General features: G+C 34.7%; 1 pseudogene; it reads left to right on the top strand.

The window, feature by feature from the left end:
* Positions 1-19,469: 19,469 nt before the first annotated feature.
* Positions 19,470-20,865, top strand: LOC100253411 (toMV susceptible protein tm-1(GCR26)-like; annotated as a pseudogene).
* Positions 20,866-22,210: the final 1,345 nt, after the last annotated feature.

The following is a 22,210-nucleotide window of genomic DNA, read 5'->3' as shown; positions in this document are numbered from 1 at the left end:
ATAAACTCTCGTGTTTGCACTCTCTCTTCCCTAACTTTCTTAAATTATATGTAATTGTCTTTATTTTGTTTATTATATACTTGCATATAATTGTTTCTTATTTTTGTAGAGTTTAAATTTGTGAAAAAGAGACCATCACCCTATTTACCCCCTCCTCTAGGGTGATTACCATAGTTTGGATTAGCCTCAAATCACTAACAGTTATTTTCACTTTCCTCTTCTCTAACTCAAAATAAGAATTATATTTGATGAAATTTCAAAATTTGAGTTAGGTGTATTTAATCAAATCACAAAGGAAGTGATTGAAGTAAATCATTTTATTTAAAATTTACAAAATTAATTTTTATTTAAATTCTATTATACATCATAAAACATATTTTAATAAATTATTATTTTTTTAATTTTTAATTTAATATTTATGTAATATTATTTTAATATTGGGTTTTTGGTTGATTTTGAGGATTTTTAAATATTTAGATTTTTAGATTCACTTATAATTAATATAAATATATACATTGTTGAACTATTAGCAGAGTTTAATTTATTTAGTGATTCACTTGGAGTCGTTGACAATAATAATTAAATTTTTATTTTCATTTATGTTTCATTTGAGAATATTTGGAATTCTATCAAATTTCTAATCATTAAATGATGTGAAACGCTTATATTATAATATTATAACACTCTTAAATAAAAAAAATTATACCAAAATGATTTTCATTTAGTTATTTGTAAAAAAAAAAAAATGAAATTATTGAGTTTTTCTAAATTTTTGGTAGTAGTATTCATTAAAATTATTAAATGGTTATTTTTTAAAATTCCTTTAGGTTATGTTTGTTTCTTGGAAAATATGAGGGAAACATGAGGAAAAGAAATGAAGAGGAAAAGTGAAAGGAAAGAAAAAGTAAAAATAAAATAAAATAAAAAATATTTTTAAAATCAATAACTTCAAACTCATTTCACTCATCCTCTTTTATATAAAGATTAAATAATTTAAAAATATATAAATTTTTAATTGATTTTAATTATATTTGATTTTTTTCCTTTTTTTTTTATATGTTAAAACCAAATATAAAAAAAAATAATTTTGCTTAGTATTTTTTTCTTATTACTTTATAGAAATCAAACATAACATTAATATTTTAATAATTTTGAATAAAATCTCAAACTTTTTAACCAATATTTTTAATATTTTATTTTTAAATTTGACTTATAATATTTTTTTTCCTTTCCTGATTAATAACAATAATTATTTTTATTGATTGTACTTATCTATATATTTTATGATTTATAATTTAATAACAATAATTATTTTTATTGATTGTACTTATCTATATATTTTATGATTTATAATTGCTTTCTTTCCCCTCGACAAAATTTTTGTGTCCATCATTCCTTTCACTTCATTTCATTTCAAGTAGTGAGAGCAATATTTTGGCACCACCTTCAAATGTTGGCATATTAGTGTGCATCCCGTATTTCTCCGCATGTTTTTCCACTCGATGGTAAGATTTGCTTTTTATTTGAAAATTTTGATTTTGATTTTTTTTTTTGAAAATTTATTTTTAGAGTCACCACTTACTTTTATTTTATTTTTAAAAGGAAAAAAAAATAAGAAAGAAAAACCTAAATGTGACTCATAAAAGAGCAACAGGTTTGCGAAAAAAACCGAATTAGGTTCGAGTATTAAGTTACTTATGAGGAAGGTACGGTGATAAGTCGTAATACCTCTCTAAGCCCTTAAAAAAAATGGGTCTCTACTAATGAAAATGGTAAAAAAAAAAAAAAAAAAAAGTAATATGGTCAAATTGCACAACTGAAAGTGAGCAAACAAAAAAGAGGAAATAAGATGCATATCTTAGCAATGAATCAATAACGCGCTATCATAGAAACAAGATTAATGGACAAGTATAGAATAATATGCATGTCAGTAGAGCAAGTCAATCAAACATATATTGAGCCCCACCAAAGCTTTGCCAAAATTAATCTCATAAGTTCCATTATTTGGAATTATAGAATTTTATTCATGCTTTAAAAAACACATGAAAATCCAAAAATTATTAAAAATCAAGGAAGTTTGTAAAAAATATTTACCAAAGAGAAAAATGGCAGTAAAATTTATTAAAATTTGACTTTTATTAAAATTGCATTTTTGGTGACCTAAAACTCTAAGGAAAAATGAGAAGTTGTGGGATTAAAATTATTTGAAAACAGGATTTTTGAAAATCAGATTTTGAAGACATGCATGAGGCATACATGAAAATATAGGGGGTGAGACACGTAGGTTTTAAGAATGACCCACGAGAGATGCCATGCAAGGGATCGTTTGCACTGGTAGTCAAATATGGGGTGCCAACAACAGAGAGAACAGAGGTGACTACTGCGGGTCCAAATGGTGCACTGGAAGGGGCCATGCAAAATGGAATAACATGCGCATGGGCCCGGGTTGGAAAGGAGCTTCAGGCAGGTTGAGTGCTTGGCGGTTGCATGCATAGGGTGGCCATTCAAGAGTGTAACCGAGAGTGGATTGCTTGTGCTGAAGCTGTTGCTATTGTCAATGTGGGTGCCTTCCCGAGTATACATTTGCCTCATTCATCTTATAATCTTTGCCCAAGTATGCTGTCTGAGAAGCTTCAATGGGGAAATGTGGTCCGTTTCAGCTCCATTTGGGGCCACCCCTGAAAGTCTTCTTTAACTGAGAGAGTGGCAGAACCAAATATTTCACCAAATGAACTCCACATCCACACATCGGCCGATCTCCATAGGTTAACCGACAAAATTCCGAAATCCCTGCCGAATAATTTTCCATTCATCTTTTTCTCGTTGACACAACCCATAGGAAGCATTCCCCGTGGAAGCAAACCAGAATTTTATTACACTTCATGTACCCGTTTTTTTTTTTTCTTAAGCTTTGGCGCATGCTTTTCGACATCTGTCTATTTCCGCTTGATGGCTCAAAGCTTTCCCTGGGTTCGTTTGGTTTTTCCATATTCAGATGAGGAAAGCAATGAATTATTCTCAGCGCGTCGCAGTACAGAAATTTGAAGCTTCATTCATATCGGGTGGGTACCATTTGTTGCTTATCATTGAATAGTTGGGGCACAGAAAGCATGGAGTGGTTAGGGAATGAGACTCATCTTCAGCTGTTTGGAACAACTGCACTGCGTGTGTTTCTTCAATTCTGAACTAGAATCCCTGTTAAAGTTGTTTGTTGGAGCTGTTGCAGCTTTCTTATCCCCATATCAACACGAAGTCATCTCTGATGCGCTCTAGGAAAACCATGGGAGCCACTATTTCTGTCTTCATGTTCTTAAACTCGGATGAAAGAACCTTCTCATTGATGCCTATGTCCACGCGAAGTATACCAGTTGAAAAGAATTCTGCACAAACATCTGGTGTTGGTCCAAACCTTCCTGCACCATGTTGAGGAGTGGGAGGGCAAGTCTTGTGTGCTCCAAATCAGCTGGGGTGGGGAAGTGTGGAACTGGTCCCAAAGTGTTCCCACCATCACACAAATCGCCATATTTCGGAGTGATAGGTGGACATGGGAGGAGGTGGCTTTGGCTTCCACATTTGATTGGTCAATCCATTGGCATTTATTTGAGGGTTTTTGTTGAGTCCATGAGGTGGCAGATGATGTTCCTGCTGCTCTTGCGAGGATACGGGAATGAATATGAATGATGACGCTATGGACTGGAGGTGAGTTTGTATGGGATAAGCTGATAGTGGTGGGTATGGTGTTAGAGATAAGTTGAAGATGGTGGGTATGGTGATGAGTTTGGTGGGTATGAAGGTTGGGGAGATGGTGAGCTGGTCCTAAGGCTTTATGCATGGAGTTGAGCAAGACTCCTTTTCCTTCAAGTGGTGGACTGCAAGCTGACAATGATAAGCTGGGATTAATTGCCACTCAGTCAAAAAGTTGTCCGTAGTGGTCGAAAGGTTAGAAATTATCAACATCGAAATCTGAAAATTCAAATGCTTTTGATCCATTTCTTGGAACTTCTTTTCCATCCAAGAGATTCCACTTGGAAATGCTATTCCGAGGCTCATTAGAGCCATTACCGTGACATTTTGAAAAAATGGAATCAGCAATGCTGTCCGTAAGGCAATGATATCATTGGCCACGTTACCATATTCTGAAGCATTTTCTGAATCAGCATGGCCGGCCTGGAGCTTTTCTAGTTCCAGCTTCAAAACCCCTTTCATAAGTTTATGAACCTTGCAATTAGGGCTTGAAGTGAGTCCTCAGAAGTTTCATCTTCCCGAAATGAAAAGGAATACTCATCATTCTGGCAATATGCGTTTGTAGCTTGCTCAACTCGAAGGGTATTACCAGGAAGAAGTTCCCCATTCGATTTCCTAAACTATAATCCGTTTTGGTGATCACCCCATTCAGTTCCAGTAGCATAGATGAATGAACCATCAACAGACATAAAGTAACATTAACACACCAGGATGGCTGTCACCTCTTCTGGGTAGAAGAAGAGCTCAGCATCTCCATGAACAATGAAACAGCAGCAACCAAAACTCAGAAATTATACCCATAAGAAAACCAATGGCAATGCCGACAAAACCCTTCTTCAGGGGTACAAAAATGCTCACTGGATCAGGCAATGGTGCTGTGGTGTCTTGCTTGCCCTTATGATTCTAGTCGAGCATGAGAAATCTGCATACGTGGTGTGAAGAACCAAAGACACAGGACATAGGGAAGACCAGACAAGAGTTGAAACAAAAACAGAGTAAACGCAAACAAGGAGAAAACGAGAAAAATGCAGAGTAATGAGCAAGCCATGTTCCATAAACAGATAGGCAACAGACTTGCATGAAGGATGGGTGGGAAGGATTTCCAGATTTTATCATGAGGCTTAAAACAGAGTTCAAACCAATCTCAACAAAACCAAACGAAAATGAAACATGAACACACTATAACCCAGCCCAAACAAACCAAAGATCAGCGAAAAGGCTCAAATGTATGACCTGATATCCATACCCAAAATCAACCACAGGCAATATAGGCCTTTGATGGCCATACCAAAGCATCCAACAAGCCTCGACAGTAGCAAATAAAAGAAATGTAGAAGGGAGCAGATATTTTACAGTGAAGAACTTACCTCCCAGAAGATGCAAGCTAATGAATCCCCCATTCCTTACTCTCTGCTCCGGCTTCTTCCTCTGCTCTATAGAGCTCTCTGTTTTTCTTCCCCAAGCTCGTTTTCTTCTCCTCTCTTCAATGTTTTGTTCTCGCTCACCTCTCCAAGAATCCAGAAAAAAAAGATCAGCCCCCCCTCTGCTCTGCTCGCAACACTCCCTTCTTCACACAGTCCCCCCAAAAATGAGAATCTCCCCTTCTTATCTCTTCCCTGGCCTCAGCAAAAATCACCCTTTCCATACTCACTGATGTCCTCCCCTTCTTCTGCACCTCACCCCCTCTCTCTCTAAAGAAACGATCTTCCAAAAACCTCTCCACATGTCACCCTCTCCATCGCCTACATTCTCTCTCCCTAACTAACCCAAAAAAGGAATCCTCTGCAGAATATCCCCTCCTCTAGACCAAAAATGAGGGTCTACAATTAGGCTTTCCCAAACATGTTTAGTCCAAATGTCGTCAAGAAATATAAAACATCTTCCATGTTGTGTTTATTAACTCTCTTCACATGCTCTTTACATCTCATTTATACAATATCTAGAATATCTTCCTCTACGCTTTGCGGGGATATATATGGACCCTCCAGAAGCCCTCTAAAAAATAGGCCAGAAAAACTCTTTCATAAAAAAGAATAAAAAATAAAAAATACCCTCTCAAAGAAACCATGGCAACCCCTAGAAGAATCTTGAGTGAGAGAGCCAAAGAGAACCCCCAACTTCTCTACGAAATCTCTAAGGAAACTATTCATAGCTGTTCTAGTTTTTAGAAACCCACCAGCCAAAGAGTTTTTCCTCACTCTCTCTCTCTTTGTCTTCTTTCAAAGAGCATGCTTCATGTATACCCTTTTGCTCTCCACAAAAACCTTAAAAAGAAGAATAGAGAAAACCCCTGGACTATTGTTGCAGTAGATTGTGCTAATTCAGATTTGAGCATTCTTGAAGGGGAAAGATGGAGATGATGAAGACTGTTAGTTTTATACATAGTTGCCCACCTGAATATGTTACAAAAAGAGCAATTGTTGGAGCCTGACAACAAGTGATGATTGTGGAAAGCTTCTCTAGGAGCTAAATCATTACCTGAAATTGCTTCTGTGGAAGCTAAACTTAGGGCAGAACATGCTGCTGTAGAGAGAGAGATTGTAAAGGCTCGAAAACGTTGTCCTAGAAAAGCACTTTTTAGGGAAGCCGTCTCTGGAGCATGAGAACAGGCATAAAAGTTTGCTATTTCTGAGAAGGATCCACAGCATCAAGGCTCAGCTCCTTCCAGCAATACAAGATATTCGAATTCTTCAACTCATTATGTTCCTTATATTACGAGGTTTGATGAGGCCCTTCCACTATATCATCACCCAAATCTAGTGATGGTAGAAATTATCCTTAGGAAGAAAGAAAGAAAGACGTCACATGAGCCAATATCATGACTCACGTAAGTCTTATCTAATGTACGTATAACCATCTAATGTATAACCATATATTGGACACTCATCATGAGAACCTTATCTCTATGATTAAAATGATTTATTTTTTTAATTAGAAGATAGTGCACTTCAACTTCAAATGAATTGTCTAAGTTCATAAATTAGTTGTGAACAATTCATGTACTTACAAGAAATTTAGAACTTAGATATTTTGTGCTACTCCTAATACATTTAAGTCATGTACAATGAAAGATGTTAGGCTTGAATGCTCTAATAGTATAATGCACAAATAAGATAGATAAAAGAGAACAATAATCATATTATAAATAACAATAAAAAACATTTGTTACTGCATCATGTCATGTTTTTAAGGGTTCTATCCTAACAATCTCTTACTAGCCCTCAAAGCATATTGAGAAATGTATCTAACACCTATATTATCCTTATAACCATCAAAGACTACTCGATAAAATTTTGGTAAAAGCTAGATTCGCCAAGTTCTCCATAGAAGGTATCTTCTCCAGAAGTACATCATTCCTATGGTTTATCTCATAAATTAAGTGGTACTTCCTTTCAATGTATTATTTTTTCTATAATTTCTTAGTTTTTAAAATTGTGTCACTATCTTACTATTATCACAAAATAGTAGTATGGGTAGTACAACCAAGAGAACTCCCTCAAGTCCCATTAGGAACTTCTTAAGCCAAATGACTTTCTTTGTAACTTTAGAAGTTGTGACATAATCAATATTCATGGTAGAGTAAGTAATGCAATATTATTTCACATTTCTCTAATTAACAACAATACCACCTAGAGTGAACACAAACTTTGACTAAACCTATGAGAGTCTTTATCAAATCGAAAGTTTAAATATCTATACCCAGTAGGTGCCAACTCATTGCTATGGAACACAAACATATAAACCCTCATTCTCCTAAGATATTTGAGTATATGCTTGACTGTTATCCCATGCTATAGTCCTAGATTAAACTGATATCCACTTACTATCCTTACTAGAATGATGATTCCTCTCAACTAAATCAATTTGCTATATTTTAATTTTTATTGAATAAATTAATTAGAATGAAATCTCAAAGTATTTTTTTTTAAGAATAAAGAAATTTTGTAAATATATAAATATATGCATGTATCTTTGATAATAAGTAATTCTTTGTATTTTCTTACTTGATTACAAAATATTAATATTTGTTATCTTGTATTTTATTAATAATTTTGTATTCATGTATTTAAAAATATAGGTTCTATTTTAAATCAATGACTCATTTTTTTTTTTACATAATATTAATATTTATTTGATATAAAATAGATTGATAAATTAATAATAAATTTATATTCATTAAATAATATTAATACTTGTTTGATATATATATATATATATATATATATAAAAGAAAATTTCTTATAAGTGCTTTTCAGGTTTAAGATTTGTTATGACTTTTCATTAATAAAAAAAATTGCATGATTCAAATAGTCTTTAATAGTAAAATTTGTCTCCTCAATGGTAAATTTTGTCTTCTCATTTATTTTTTTAAAAAAGTAAATAAATAAAATAAAGAAACGTGGCTTACTCACCTGAAGAATCTCTTACAAGAAGAATTTTCCTCCATCTAAAACAAGAAAGTGGCAAGCTAGTTGTCTACTCCAATTAATTTTTCCATGGATTTCAACAAGCTTCAAGTCTGACAAATTTCTCTATAAATAGAAGACATCAAGTTCATCACAAGGTAGAGGCGAGCAAATGAGAATTAGAGCTATCAAGAGTGTTCTCCAAAATTTTCTCTTAGATTTTGCAATCCATTTCCTTTTAAAAACCTTTCATTTGTAATCAAATCCCTCTGTTGTCAACGAGCTTGTATCAAGTTTCAACTTTGTAATCAAGGTATAATTTTCAATACAAAGTTTTAGTTTAGAACCAATTTTCTGTGTTCAATTTTATGCTTTTATAGACAGAATTCTTGTTTTAATTCATAGACATAATTTGTCTTTTGATTTATGAACTGTTTTTATAAACAAAATCTATCTTTTGATTTATGAACTGTTTTTATGTCCTGGGTGTAAATGGTATTAGAGCCACATTATACTTAAGAACTAAGTGATATTACAATTTGGAATAATTTTTAATCACTGATTTAATCTTGAATTAGTTCAAATTGAATTTTCTGTGAATGGTTTGGTCAGCTTAGATAGCAGTGTTTAAGGGCAAAAGGAGCATAAGTCCTGTGTTGATCCGCTTGTGATGGTCCCTGTTTAGAAAATTATTTGAATTGATTAAGGATAAGATTGTGATTATTTTCTGTGACAATCAATAATATTATAAGGAGATTAAGTAGATCTAGTTCGTCCAAATCTCTTAGGTTTAATGATAGTTCTGTATCTTCATCTGATAATTCTGTACACGCATCACTTTAGTGGGTATTTAATGAATATAAATTTATAAGAAATTTTAGTTCAACACAAAGTTTTATTTTAGATTCAATTTTTGTGTTCTTGTGTTCAATTTCTATTTTTATAGAATTTATGTTTGGATTCATAGACAAAATTAATCTTTTGATTTATGAACTATTTTTATTCATAGATAGAATTTATCTTTTGATTTATGAAATGTTCTATGTTTTGGGTGTGAATGGTATCAAAGGTAGTCTTTACTTAAGAACTAAGTGATATTACGATTTGGAACCATCTGTAATCATTAATTTAGTCCCCAGTTAGTTCAAATTGAATTTTCTATGAATCGCTTGGTTAGCCTAGATAGCGGTGTTTAAAGGCAGAAGGAGCATAAGTCTCATGGGATCCGCTTGTAGTGGTCTCTATTTAGAAAATTATTTGAATTGATTAAGGATAAGATTATGATTATTTTATGTGACAATGAGTAGTATTATGAAGGAATTAAGTAGAGCTAGTTCATCTAGATCTTGATAGATAGTTTTGCATCATATAATTCTACATACAATTTAGATAGTGCATACACTTTAGCCAATTCTTCATATGAGTTAAATAGATTTGCAAAATTAAACAATAACTCATCCATGTTAGACAAATCTGTAAATACTAAAGATTCATTAGCTGAATCATATAATTAGTTGATAAAATTTTAGATTCATCATCTCATCACATAAAGTTTAATAATTTAAAATTAGATGAAGAAATGATTCAAATTGAAAATTAATTGAAAATTTTGTCAAAATTGTCAAACTATGTTTCAAAAATTCCTATTTTTGAAGAAGAATATGAATCAACACTTTTTACTCATTCTAATAGCCCTCCTTTAAATATAAATAACATTAGGAAAAGATACATTAAAAGAAAAACTCCTCATTTTGTTCTAGATATAGAATGAATTAAATTAGATAAGTTTTCTCCTTATAATACTATTAGAAGAAATTATTTTAAACAGCTTCCCCATCAAGTTAGAAATGCTTTACAAAAACAATATGAAAAATATATGTAACAAATTAAGATGACAATTCCCTTTTTCCATTGGTTTTTCAAATTTAGGAAACCTTTTAAAAGAATTGCAACATTAACCTCAAAAGAAGCAATAGAAAATTCTCCATGTAATAAAAAATGTTAGATCTACAAAGTTTAAATCAAGAAGAGTCAAGTGAAATAAAATTTAATCAAATTTTATTTTCTTCTAGAGTGGAAGAGATGGAGGAAAAGGTAGAGAAAACAGCAAAAGAAATAATTAAAGGTGAAACAAGTGGTGACAAAAGTAAAAAAGATGTGACATGTGAACTAAAACAAACAAAAGAAAAATATAGGGATATAAATGTGGTAGGAGAAACATCAACATCAACAAACAAATCAATAAACAAAATAATTCAAGACATTGAAAAGAGTGAAAAAGTTGAGATAGGTAAAATATCTAAAGTCGACAAGGAAGAAACAAACAAAATAGAAAACAACAACTCAACATAAATAAATAAAAATAAAAATAAAACAATATTTCTTCAAAAGTGGATAAACAAATATTTTTTGATGTTATAGACAAAATAGATGATGAGGAGACAAAAATAAAATATTTACAAAACTTAAAAAAATTTAATTCTCATCGAAACCCCAAATAAAACTCAAGAAATTAGACTACACAATACTCTATGGATGAAATTTTTAATAGATTCAAAAGGCTCAAAAGCCCATAACTATTGAATATTTGAAAGATGTTTACAAGAAACAAAAAAGTAAATAAATCAACTAAAACAAGAAAATGAACAAATAAAAAAAGAAAATGAACAAATAAGAAATTTAATACAATCCAAACAAGAAAATTTTCTTGAAACATTTGATAATCAAATTCCACGAATAATAATTCTCAATAAACAAACTCTCATAGGAGCATTTATAAATACAATATCTAAAATAGATTTTCAAAGATAGTATACAAATGTAAGAGTAATAGTTGAAGACTTTGAAGTAGAAATAGTAGCATTAGTAGATTCAAGCCGGACCTGATATGAATTGTATACATGAAGGATTAATCCCTACTCAATAGTATGAAAAAACAAGACAAGAACTTTTTCCTGCAAATAAAGGTAAATTAGATATAGAATACAAACTTCAAAATGTTCATATATGTCAAAATAATTTTTATTTATTGAATCACTTTGAACTTGATGTATCTTTTTTTTTAGTTAATGGATATATAAAAGGGAAAAATATAGTATTTCCTAATATTGTAATTTTGACACCTTCATCACTTACTTGAAATGGGTAAAGTAGTGTAGACCCTCCATTTTGTCATTCTAGCACATGTCCTATTATGAGTTCGTTTGGTACTTTACAATAATTCCCTGGTGGCCCATTACTACTCATGTAGCTTATCTTTCTAAAAACTTTGGAGACTTTGGTTATGGGGGTTTATCTGGATCCACATTATGACCTTGATTGCCTTTCAAGTTTAGATTAGGCTTCACTTAGGTGCACTTTAGGTTAGACTTATGTAGGCCCACCTAGTCTCACCCTAGGCCCGTATAGGTATACTCGACCCATTAGGCACCACCTTAGGCCCATTTAGACACCTCGAACCCATCTAGGTTCACTGGGCCCACTTAGGCTCGCCTAGGCCCACCTAGGCCCATTTTGGCATGCCTTAACCCACTTAGGTTTACCTGGTCTTGCTTAGGTCACCTTTAGGCGTTTTTACATGATTTGCATGGTTGCGTGGCTCGTATTTTTGCATAGTCACATGGCTCGTACTTTTGCATGGTTGCATGGCTAGTATTTTTGTTATGGTTGCATGGCTTGTATGACTTGCATGTGGTTGGTTTTTTATTTTTTATTTTATTTTTTTAGCTACTTGATTTAAATTCCTTTTGATTTTCAATTTCATGATATTCATTGATTTTAATCTTTATTTTATTTTTATTTTATTTTATCTTTATTTTATTTCTTGCATGAGGAAGTCGACAATTTGGAAAGAGGATCACCGAAATTATTGACAAAGAAAAGTCTACAGCTGCAGATGGAGTGTAAATATTCACGTCCCAGGAAAACTCATCCAAAGGGAATCGCCACTTGAGAGAAAAAGGCAGGTTGAAAGCCTGTTTTGGGAAGATTCACAGATTATTTATGGAAAGGAAAGTGAAAATGTGAATCTCAATAATGGAATACACCTAGAGGGGGGGTGAATAGGTGTTTTATAACAATTTTGAAATTCTCCCAACAAATATTACCTAACCTTAGACTATCTTAATGTCAAGAAACTTTTCTTCCAACAACTTTTCAACAAATCATAACATCCACAAGCAAGAATGTATGCATCAACACTCTCCCAACAATTTATCAATGTAAAACACATGCAAATACTTCAACACTCCTAAAAAATAAATCAAAATATAGAGTGAGAGAAAGAGACAATGAACACCGGATTTTAATGTGGAAAACCTCCAAAGAGATCAAAAACCACGAGCCTATCATCGATTGAAAAACTTCACTATGAAGAATAAAAACTAAGTACAAGGTTTTACCTAGCTCAAGCCAACGAATCCTTCTTAGACTACTTGACTAGTACCTTCATTTTCAGCTTCTCTCTTCTTCTTTCGGAGCACACTTAGAGTCCGCACCAAGCTCAATCCCGGCCTCTTCTTGAATCCACACAAGAAGAAAAATGGGTATGTACCCAAACCCAAATAGAATGATAGATTGAGATGTAAATGAAGGAATGAATCAACCCATTTATTGCTCAAGAAAATCCATTAAAAACTAGTTTGGAAAACATTAAGAGAAGTGGATTTTCTTTGCAATCAAAAACCCCAAATTAGGAAAACAAAAATGAGAAAATGAAGAACACTCGGAGTGTGGCTGCTCTTCCCACGTTTTCTGCAGTCTCTCTAACCAGAAAATGAGAGAAGATTGGTTTTTAAAGTGTAAAAAGAAGCCCTTAATCTAATGGCTGAGATTTGATAAAAAAAACATTAGTTAGATCGATCCACCCTACACCTGGATCGATCCAGAAACAGAGGAATGAAAGCCTTGCACCAAAAACCATTTTTCCCAACTTTCTAACACATTTAAAGATTAAAAACCGGGTTGATTCACATCCAGTCACTCCACACTCGGCTACATACCTCGGCCTCTTAGTAAAGTCTTAGTCTTCAAAGTCAAGTAGTCCGAATAGGAATAGCAAAGCCGAGTTAGGGGACACTTAGGAATTTTGTTCGGAATTGCCAACCTAGCTAAACACTCACAATCTCCCCCTTTGGCAATTCTGGGACAAAACTCTTTACAACACGAATGAGTACAAGTAAGTAAGCAAGCCCCACCCAACTCTCATACAAGGCCCCTCACTCACTCAAAACCACAACCTAGGTACTACAATACCTGCAAATAAATCTCAAGAAAAGCATTAGTAGCACCTGTACATATTCCAAGGCACTTCCACAAGATTTGAATAAATTAACACATAGATATCCACATATATCCACAAAGATCATTTGCCTAAAGATAGTCAATATGCATTCATGAGTCAAAATAACCATGTCCAATATCCACAAATACAAAACAAAATGATCATGATCAACATATCAAATATCCAAAGCACAAAACACAATGTCATGATCACAACTACATGTTAAGTGTAAAATGTCTCCCCCTTTTTGTCCCAGAACGAGACAAAGAGTTGTCCAAAATAAGCCATGTACATAAGTCGATCAAAATGAACATGATAAGCAAAGTACACAAGACAAAGAGCTGTAAAAAAAAAAAAAAAAACTAGCTGCTACTTGGCTAAGAGAGATGCTTATGGACAAAATCTTCAAGAGCGTGCAGCTGATCCATGTTGCAAAGCATTTGTCCATCAATTAGTGAGAAGCCTCTCTCCATATGAGATTGGAGTTGAGAAATCTGCTCAGACAATAAGGTGGATTGAGCAAAAATTTTCTCATCCAAAGCATCAAACCTAGCACAAAGTTGAGCTAGGACACTGGAATCTACATCTGAATCTACGTCACTTTCACCAAATTTTCTCTTGGCTCTACTATGGCACACCTTCTTCTTAGAACCAAGGGCACCCTTAATTTGTGCTTGACGTCGATTCCAAAAAGAGGTATCAATGGGACCCATTGGCATAAGAAAAGAAGAATTTACAGGAAATACAACTCCAACCCTTTGGCAGATTTGTGTGATTAAAATGCCATAGGGAAGAACCTTCTTCTTAGACACTGTAGAATCTCCTTGAAAAATCATCTCATCTAAGATGCAAGATGCTAGGTTGATGGGTTCCTGATGAAGGATTCGAGACAAGATAATGCAACCATTCTTACAAATGTTTGCCCGATGAGAGGAGGGATAAACTGAGAATGATAGAAAAGTAGCTAACACCCAAGCAGGACGAGATAGGCTACCAGTGTGTACCACTGAGCCTAGCTGACCTCGGACCTCTCCCCATAAATCAATAGACACTCTATCCAACAGGTCAGAGGTGATTTCCAAATCACTCACAGAGGGTGCTTGAACCAACGGGATGCCTAAGACTTCAGCAATTATCTTAGGGGTGACTTTAACAACAATTCCAAAAAGACTTGACTGGAGGTAGGACTCATCCAAGTCATGTTCAATAATGTTCGAATAAAACATTCAGACAATAGAAGCACAAGCAGACCCGTGAAGTTTGCTAGAGGAAGCCATCGTAGTTCTACAAATAAGTCTGGAATTGGTGTGTCGAGAAAAGATTCTAAATGAAGTTGTCTCTCAAGAACAAGAGACCTCTGACGATAAACCTTGATGTACTGGTCTCTACAGAACTTTGCTAAGAAAGCATTGAAAGGAATTCCATCCATGGAAGTTTTTACAGGAGCCTTGGGGATACTGAGAGGCTGGATAGAAGGAATGATGGGTAAATTTTCATCTCGAGCACCTTTTGAGGTTCTAGAGGATGACCCTTTAACAGGGTCTTTGCTTTTACGACCTTTTGGAGGCATATTTCCCAAATAATCCACTCAAATAGCCTAGTGCGAGAAAATCTCACACAAAAACTAACCAACAACACCAATGGAAGAAAAACCAACCTGTACACAGAAGACTAGGGGCTACCAGATCAGCAATCCTATGACGAGGAAGATACCAGATCAGTGATCCCACGAGAAAAGCTGGAACGAATGTCGACTAATGGAAATGGAAATGCAGGCCGATGACAAACAGAGAACAAGAAAAAAAAAAAAAAGACGAGACGAGCTGATTGTACACCGAAACACTGGCAGCAGACAGAAATGAGAATGAGAGCTGTGCACGGCGAAGATTTCCAGTGACAATGGCCGGATCGAACCAAATGATAGTGATAGGTAAGACGAAGGGTTCTTCTCTGGAATGAAAGCCCTAGGGCTTGGAAATAAATGAGAAGAGTAACAAGATTTGGGGTTTTTGACATTTCAAATTACCAAAATGCCCCTCATCCATTTAACCCATGAGTATAACCAGTTGGGGACATAATTGAAAATTTTCACACAAAACAAAGAAAAAATGTTTAGGGATTTTGAGGTTTTTTTTAATTATATAAAAAATTATGAAAATACCCCTGATTCATTAAACCAAAGGAGTTGAACCAGATGAGGGCAAAAATGGAATTTGACACAAATGCATAAGTGGTATCGATCTTGGTGGATCGATCCACACATCATTCAAGAGCTCTCGGTGAAGGAACAAAATTGTGCAACTGCAGGAAACTTTTCACAAAAAAATTTCTAAGTGTTGGAGTCAAGTGGTATCGATCTTGGTGGATCGATCCACACATCGTTCAAGGGCTCTCGGTCACAAGACTGTGCCCACAGTGGATTGATCCACAAATTCAGTAGATCGATCGACACCCTACTGAAAAATGACTTAGGAAAAAAATTTACAATAAAAACACAAGAAAACCAACAAGCTTTCCAAACATTGAAAATTTGATTCACCATAGCTAAGATTCAATAGGATGACATACTTATCTTTCAATCAATGAGTTAGACTTGATTCATATTGAACAAGAATGCTACCAAGAGCTTAACTTTAGACAAAATTAATAAACATAAAGATTGAAGAACCTTTCAAATTTATTAAATGAATAGGTAAAAAACAAATGATTATCAACATTCTAACAAGTATGTTTAAGCTTAAAGAAGACTTACTCATGACACCATAAAATAGTGAGTATGTTAATTTCTTTCCACTTATAAACCTATATCCACCCATAAAGCAAAAAATCATTTTCAAGACACACTTCCTTCCTAGAGAAATTCAAGATAATATTCCAAGAAGTCAATTTGCACTTCTCTTGGCCGGATTTCTGTTTAACACGGCTTATTCACATCCCAAAAAAAATTCATACAACATTTGTTTTTCACATTGAGCATTGAAATGATTTCACAAACATGAGCTTCACTCTTAGGATCATTTTTTTTTTTTTTTTTAATTTGAGGATCACTAAGGTGGCCTTTACAACATAATAACATAAGGGATGTCCCACTCTTGCAATGGAGGCTTTTTAACTCTTGAAACATTGCCAAGGAGCCATAACCATTATGGGAAACTTAATATTTTTCTTTTCTTCCTTTTCCTTTTTTTTTTTTTTTAAATTTCAAAGAGAGGGCAAACAATCAAGGAAGAATAATCTTAAACACTCAAGGATATTTTGGATGACTTTACTCACTTTTTAATGCTCATTAGAAAAACATAAGTTTGCATTTAGACTATAAAGAACATTACTCACAATTTATGTAATCACAAGGTTCAACCATGAGCTGTTACTCACTTAAAAGAAATGAAGCTAACCCTTTGAGGTTTATCTAATCAAATCAAAATAGCAAAGATTCAATATCATGTTTATCAATCAAGCCATGGAGATAAAAACATCTTGAAGCTTTTAAGATCATTAAGAGTCAATTTAACTCTTAAACAAAAGTGTAAGCATGTCACTCTCATGAACTCAACAAATGTTGAAAATTTATGAAAAATGAAGAAAGGATTGAACCAAAACAAAAAGACATCAACTTGATTAAAGTTAGGAACATAGGAAGACAACTAGGACTCAAGGATATGCAAGAAGGTGTCCTAGATGATTACTACTCAAAAAGTGCTATTTGATAGCTTGTAATTAACTCTTTTAAACACTTTTGAGTAGTAATTATTGCCTTTTAACCCAATTAACATGTTAAGGACCCTTGCAATCATTTCTAATCAAATTGTGTAAGTTTTGGTGTTTTTGTTAGTAATTTGATCACCAAAACAATCCAAGATTGAGGAGAGTTATTTGGAATCCATGGCAAAGCAATGAAGAGCTCAAATTCATGAAGAACCAAGCTTTGGATCCTCATAGTCCTTTGCCTTAGTCGTTCAAAGTATGCAAGGAAAGAGCAAGGAGAAAGGAAAAACAGAGTGAAGAAAACAGAGGAAAGCCATCTGCAGTCTTCTTTTGCACTTTTGGAGCACTTCCCGAAGTTCATTTTCTACATTCTATATACCATTTCAAAGCTCATGAAGTCAAGAATCCAATGCTTCAAGCGGTGCGCGATTCAGAGTTGAAACGAAGAAGTTACAGCCACTGCAAGTCAATCACTCTAAAGTGTTGCGGAATTAGCCTTTTGTTGCGAGAATTTCGCAGCCTTTTTGTACAGTGCTTTGGATTTCCCTTGAAGTTTCACGCCGCGATGGAAGACAAACACCACAAGATGAAAGCCAACTTCACAGCGGTGCGAGTTCAGCTTGTTGATGCGAAAATATTTCGCAGCCCTCTTGAGTGTTTGCGAAATCTCGCAGACACCATTTTCTCTTGCGAAATGGTTCCTGGAGCTTCCCGATATTTTCCACCGACTCTTTTGGATATTTTTCTTCAGATATTTTTGTATAAATTTCCATTTTCTCCTTGTATTCAGCCACTCATGTAATTCCTTAGCTAGGAAGTATCCAAGGAAGGGTAAATTACCTTCCTATATAAACTCTCTTGTAAACACTAAAAAGGGGACTCTCAGAGAGAGATATAGATCGATCAATATATAGATATATCATATATAGAATCAACGAACAGAGCACTTGCTCTGTTTTTCATATATATTCTTGTTTTCTCGTTAGTTTTCTTTCTAGCCAACCAAACTCCGAGGATTTTTCCTCAGAGGATGAGAGGGTAAGCTTTTTGTCTCTTGGAGTAAGGAAAGCTGGGTAAGTTTCCACATGTATAATTTGGAAGTTTTGTTGTTTTAGTTTTTAATAAAGAGAAAGTGTAACCCGTTAATGGTTTTTATCTTTTTAGTTAACTTAAAACACCTTTAAATCACCTGGGCCAATACTTGGTAAGGCAAGTGATCTCCGTCCATGGAGATGCACTAGTTTACCCCTTGCGAGCCTCTGGGAGGTGACTTGAAGGTAGGATTTTCTAGAATAGCCAACACTTGGTAAGCTTTTGGACTCCAAGGAGACATCCATTAGTTATCTCTTGCGAGCTTTTGACGGGTAATCCAAGGTTAAAGATCACCTTGAATGGCAAGTGCTAGGTGAGAGGTATGAGCCATTGCAAGGTGCATCAGTGAGAGGGATTTAGTGTTTGAACCCATTAATGGGAAACATCTGTACAACACCGGTTAGAGAATTAACTATATGTTAATTCTCTAATGCGAGGAAAAGAAACAAGTGACCGGAACTCTCCTTTTTGTATGAGGAACCTGAGCCTAGTGATCTGAACTCCAAGAAACACTTTTCTTTGTAAGTAAAATCAGTTACTATTTGTGGTTAGTTTAAAACCAAACCTTTTCCAACTCATCTTTATGCTTTCTTTTAAAGCTAACCTTGAAATGAAAAGGCACCAATTCAGCTTTGAATTAATATCATTTGCAAAGTGAAAACCCATCCCAGTGAACGATCCTAGAGCCACTATGCTATAGTAGCTTTGTCTTTGCTACCCTAGTATATGGTGTAATAGGTTATAAATTTTGTTGATTACTCCCTCAATCAAGGAGCACCAGCTGGACACGAATCAGCTGAGACACCAATTGGGCATGAATCATCGGCCACCTGCATCTGCCCGCCATCCCTCTCCCTTTCTTTCCCTGACCACACCATCTCTCTTTGATCAGTCATTTTCTCATTCAACTCCATTCTAATGCAATTCATGCTGTGTATTGAAAGATCCAAGTACCAATTTTCCCCTCATTGATTCATTCTGAAACCACCGTCTTTGTGGTACGGTGTCTATTTGATGCTTTTTATCTTTCTGTTTGTTTGTTCCAGACCTGTTTGATTGTTGGGAAATCTCTCTTTGCCTAACACCCATGTGATAAGAACTCAATTTTTCTATTTAGAATGATTCCAGCCTTGATATCAAAAACGTTTCTTTGTATTGTAGACAAAGAGTTTTAGCTGGTAATCCCAACACCCAAATGGTGGGACTCCCAGAAACTTGGGATTTGGTGAATTTGAATCCACAATGATGGCGCTCCCCGAGTTTTCCACATTGGAACTGCCGACACGTAGCTGGAGGAGATCCGATTCTTGGCCGAGTCTGTTCGATCCAATTTGAACAATATCTCTAACACTTATTCTACTACCAAGGTACAAGTGACAGTTTTTGATGTATCTAACCACCAAAACAAGATGGACAGTGGGGGATTTTATATTTATACCCAGAAAGGATATCCTCTCTTGCTATTTTGGGTCTATGGAACAAACACCTGGCCCACTGCCAGAGGACAGAGGCAAAGCTGTTGGCATAATGAGTAAAGCACTTGAACATTACCTTAAGGAAGCTCATGAGGATCATGTTCTTGCTGGAGCAATTGGTATTGGAGGAAGTGGAGGCACATCTATTATATGATCAGCTTTTAAATCTGTTCCCATTGGAATGCCTAAGATTATTGTATCAACTGTAGCTAGTGGTCAAACTGAACCTTATGTTGGCACCTCAGATTTAATATTATTTCCATCAGTAGTGGATGTATGTGGGATTAACAATGTAAGTAGGGTTGTTTTATCAAATGCTGGTGCTGCTTTTGCTGGAATGGTGATTGGAAGGCTCCAAGCGTCCAGAGATTCTTTAAGTAGTAATGAAAAGTTTACTGTTGGCGCAACCATGTTTGGAGTTACAACTCCATGTGTAAATGCTGTCAAAGAAAGATTGGTTAAAGACGGATATGAGACTCTGGTTTTTCATGCCACTGGACCAGGTGGAAGGGCTATGGAGGATCTTGTCAGAGGGGGATTTATACAGGGTGTTTTGGACATCACAACAACAGAGGTTGCGGATTATGTAGTTGGAGGTGTCATGCCTTGTGAGTGTTCCCGCTTTGACGCCATGATAGAGAAGAAGATTCCTTCAGTTGTGAGTGTGGGAACATTGGATATGGTGAATTTTGGAGCCAAGACTACCATACCTTCTCATTTACTAAAATGAAATATTCATGTACATAATGAGCAGAAAGGTATCTCTGCTTTAGATGCACCAGGGAAGCCCTTTTATGATCCTGAGGCTACCGTTACTCTAATAAACGAACTACAGAAGCTAATTCAGACAAATGAAGATCGACAGGTAGAGGTGTATCCTTACCATATTAATGACCTCAAATTTGCGAAGACATTGGTTGATTCATTTCTGGAGATCAGAAAAAGGCATTTCGAAGATGCTTTTGTACCCAATCAAGACCTTCATGAAGATTCTATTTCTAAACCGAATTTGTTGGACAACGAAACAACTTGTTACAGCCCAAGCGACTTTCCTGATGCGAGGCCAGGATTTGATCACTTACCATTCAAGACACGGCCTGTATCCTTGAGGAAATCTTCAAGTAAACCACCCATCAAGTCTTCCATCCACACGGCTCCATAGAGAGCAGGAACGCACAGATTTTGGAGGGCAGCAGGGGACTCCATTCGGTTGCCAAGGTAGGAGCACATAGCCGCCATTCATCCTTAAGCCTTGTAGACGCTCCATCCGCACCATCCATTAAGGAGTCTTGCAACCGCTTCATCCACACCATCCATTGAGGAGTCTTGCAGCCGCGCCATCAATTAAGAAGTCTTGCATCTGCACCATCCATTGAGAAGCCTTATAGTCTCATCACACAGAAAAATCTTGAAAAAGGTATGCTCCTCCACTCTTACTTTTGAGAGTTCTATGAACACGTATGCTATTGATGACTATATCCATACTTGATGTGATTCTTGGGTGTTTAGATGTGTGCTTGATTTGCTTGGATAAAACAAATGTTATGTACTATATTTCTATACTAGCTTTGATGTTTTATGATAGCGCTTGAAAAACAGTTCAAATACACACTTTGACTCTCTTTTATGATCATGATGGGATTTTTTGGCTTGATATGTTAATTCTGAAATTACCTTAGTCTACCTAGGTACCCTTAATCAACCAATTAATTGTCTCATTTCCCTCAACTTAATCAGTAGAGACCTTTGTAGGGCTTAGAGTGGTGCTACCTTTTAGAGGTACCTTCCCAATAGGTAACCTAATCCCTGGACCTAGACTTAGGTTTTTCAAAGACACATTTTTCCAAAAACTATGGAGTCACTTCTTTAGGGTTTTCTTTATTGTTTTATTTTCCCTTTTAAAAATAAAATAAAATAAGTGGCGACTCCGACTTTTCCAAAACTAATTTTTCACCAATAAAAGTGAGTCTCGTCGATTGAGTGAGGGCGCATGTGAAAAATGCGGGTCCACAAGTAGTGTAATAAAAGAGATTCCTAAAATTAAAGATTCAATCATATTTTATACGAGCATAAATTGAGTTATAAAACAATAATTATTTTGACATATATGAACATTTTGAAGTTTGTATTCTATGTCTAATTTATCTTTATTTGTATCGAAAGGTTCTTATCCTGCTTTTTCATAATATTTAGTAAGGATTAATCCTTCTTGTATACAATTCATATTAGCTCTTGAATCTACTAATGTTTCCATTTTTACTTCAAAGTCTTCAACTATTACTCTTATATTTGTATACCATATTTGAAAATCTATTTTAAATATTGTATTTATAAATGTTTCTATGAGAGTTTGTTTATTGGGGATTATTGTTCCTAGATTTTGATTATCAGATGTTTCAGCAAAATTTTCTTGTTTATATTGTATTAAATTTCTTACTTGTTCATTTTCTTGTTTTATTTGTTCATTTTATTGTTTTAGTTGATTTATTTTCTTTTTTATTTCTTGT

Source organism: Vitis vinifera, chromosome 9 (genome assembly GCF_030704535.1).
Source record: "Vitis vinifera cultivar Pinot Noir 40024 chromosome 9, ASM3070453v1".
Taxonomy (NCBI): Eukaryota; Viridiplantae; Streptophyta; class Magnoliopsida; order Vitales; family Vitaceae; genus Vitis; species Vitis vinifera.
Note: the sequence above shows the minus strand (reverse complement) of the source record. Positions and strands in the feature narration are given on the sequence as shown.